Here is a 3,070-nt window from a genome sequence, read left to right as displayed (position 1 = left end):
ATTAGGAAAATTCCATTACAATGAGCTGTTTCAGTATAGAGAAGTGTCATTGTTAGATCTCACGAGGATAGTGGGAGCAGTTATTAGTTAACGTGTCCGAGAGTCTTTGCTCTTTGGTGATAATGAAATTTTTGTGTGATATTGAACGTCGCTGAAATGTAATTTTATTTTTTTACTGTATGTTGTACTTTTTTTTCCTTCTTAAAATAATTGGCCTCAAAAGGTTACTTAAATGCTAGAGGAATGAAAAGTTTTACGTTTTGATTCACATACTTCATAGCAACATTTGAATGAACAAAAAGGCAGCCCGGGTGTTCTCAATTCAGTCATCTTTGCTCTGTTGATAGGAAGAACCTCTGGGTGTACACAGGTGAGCAGTAAGTCTTGGTGATATAAAGACAGAACTTAGATGATACGACTTATCTAACACTAGCAAGTGACAACTGTAATTATAAGTTGATGCTGTGTGGTTTGTATTGTAATAATTAACACATGTTAACTGTACAGATTAAAGAGATTCACTGTGATATTCCCATACATGCATACATCCATACATTGACAGTATCTGCCTATGCTTCTTCTACCCTTTGTCTTTCTTCACCCTTCCTCTCAACTTGTTCTCAGCCATTTTAATTTCTATTCTTTCTGGTCATTTTTTTTTTCCTTTAAATTTCCACAGATGAGAGAGAAAATGTAATACTTATCTTTCGGTGTCTGGGACTTTTCCATTTCATATGACTTTCCTGCAAATGATGGGATTTCTTTTTCTCATTTCTTCATTATGGTTAAATAATACACCTTTTTTATTTAATTTTCTTCATCCGTTAATCTTTGCCTGGGCACCTACTGTGATGCCATATATTAGCTGTTGAGAATACTGCATGCATAAACCAGGTATCTCTTTTGTATGATGACTTCATTTCTGTTGGATATATATACCCGAGTGGTGTAGCTGGAACATGTAGAAGTTCTGTTTTTATTTTTTAAGGAAAATCAGGTAATGCTCAATAGTGAATTTGGTAATAATCAGTGGTTCTTTAAAAAAAATGGAAATAATCAATAGTAAAGCGATTTGATTCTGGATCTTTCTTTGGAAACCTTTATTTCTGATTCAATGTTTTGTTTTTGGTCTTCATGTTTTATTTTTTATTTTCATATTCTCTTGGTTCAGCTTGGGTTGGATTCAGTTTAGGTTGTGTTTCTCCAGAAATTTGACCATTTCTTCAAGATTTTCCAGTTTGTTAGCATATACTTTTAAAAAATAATCAATGAAATGCCTTGAATTTCTCTATTATCAATCACTAGTATTATCTGTTTTTCTTCTTTAATTTTATTTATTCAAATCTCTATTTTTTGGAAGTTATTAAATAAAGATTTGTCAATTTTGCTTATCTATGAAAAAACACACATTTTTCTTTTTTTTAAAGAGAGAGTGAGAGGAGAGAGAGAGAGAGAATTTTTTTTTTAATATTTTTTTAGTTCTCGGTGGACACAACATCTTTGTTTGTATGCAGTGCTGAGGATCGAACCCGGGGAAGCACACATGCCAGGTGAGCGCGCTACCGCTTGAGCCACATCCCCAGCCCCCACATTTTTCTTCTCCTTTGTATATTTTTAAATTTCTCCCTGACCTCCTCCATGGCCCACTCTTTGTTTGAAAGTATATTCAGTCACCATCTGTTTGGGTGATTTCTAAAGCGTCTCCCATTATTGATTTCTAATTCCATTCAATTGTGATCAGAACAGACACAGGACATTATTTCAATTTTTAAAAATTCAGTAAGCCTTGTTTTGTCTTCTAATATATCATCTATGTTAGACAAATTTTCTGGTGTGACAAAAAGAACATGTATTCTGTAACTGTTGGATATAATGTTCTATAAATGTCTATTAAGTCCATTTGTTCACTAAGTGTCTGTTACCAAGCTGAACTCCGATGTTTCTTTGTTGATTTTTTTGTCTCAATGACCTATCTGTTGGTGAGAAGGAGGTATTGAGATTTCCTACTATTATTGTGTTAGAGCCTCTCTCTCCCTTTGGGTCTAGCAGTGTTTATTTTATAAAATTGGATGTTCCACTTTAGGTGCATATATATTTATAATCTGTATATATTCTTGATGAATTGATCTCTTAACATTATAGAATGTCCTTCTTTATTTGGTCTTACTGTTTTTCTTTGTCTATTTTGACAGATATATGTATATTTACTCCTCCATGTTTTCATATTTTATTTTCTTGGAATAGTATTTTCTATCCTTTAACTTTCAGTCTATGCCTGTTGTTACAATTAAGGTGAGTTTCTTGTGGACAGCCTGAGGGTCTTATTTTTTAATCTAGTCAGCCAGTTTCCATCCTTTTCATGGAGATTTAAGATCATTTATATTCTGAGTTATTAATAGAAGGTATGGATTTGTCCTATCATTTGGTTCATTTTTTTCTGTTTTGTAAAAATTATTATTTATTCAGTTCTTTCTTATTCATCTTCATGGTTGATACATTAACCATAACACTAATGTTTAATTCTTTTCTAATTTTCATTTGTATATTGATTCTTCTAGTGGCATATATATTTTCACATGCTATCATGATGATGGTTATCTTTCTTCCACTTCTCCCTGTAGGACTCCCTTAAACTTCTTTTGTATGGTTGGTCTGGTAGTCATGTTGCTTATCTTAAAAAGTCTTTATCGCTTCTCGGCCTTTTGGCTAAGATCAAGTGTAGTATCTGTTCTTATCAGTTTAAAAAGTCTTTAATTTCTGCTTTAATTTTGAAAGACAACCTTGATGTACGTAGTTATCTTGGTTGGCGCTAATTTTCTTTCAGGACTTAATATGTCAGTCCATGTACTGTTGGCATATAGGATTTCTGCTGATAAATTTATTGTCCCTCTAATGGTGTTGCCCTTAACTGTGATCTGGAATTTCTCTCTTGCAAATTTTAAAATTCTTTCTTTGTCCTGTATTTTTGACAGTTTCACTAAAATATATCATGATGAGAATCTTTTCTGACCATGTCTATTTGGAGAGCTATAGGTCTCCTGTACCTGGATGTCCATGTCTTTCTCAAGAT

At 32.9% G+C, this 3,070-nt stretch overlaps 1 pseudogene; it reads left to right on the top strand.

Moving 5' to 3' along the window:
• The first annotated feature begins 2,686 nt into the window (after positions 1-2,686).
• LOC144254030 (U2 spliceosomal RNA) lies at positions 2,687-2,818 on the top strand (annotated as a pseudogene).
• The last annotated feature ends 252 nt before the right edge of the window (positions 2,819-3,070 follow it).

The sequence above is a fragment of the Urocitellus parryii genome, chromosome 3 (genome assembly GCF_045843805.1).
Source record: "Urocitellus parryii isolate mUroPar1 chromosome 3, mUroPar1.hap1, whole genome shotgun sequence".
NCBI lineage: Eukaryota > Metazoa > Chordata > Mammalia > Rodentia > Sciuridae > Urocitellus > Urocitellus parryii.
This window is presented reverse-complemented; position numbering and strand designations above follow the sequence as displayed.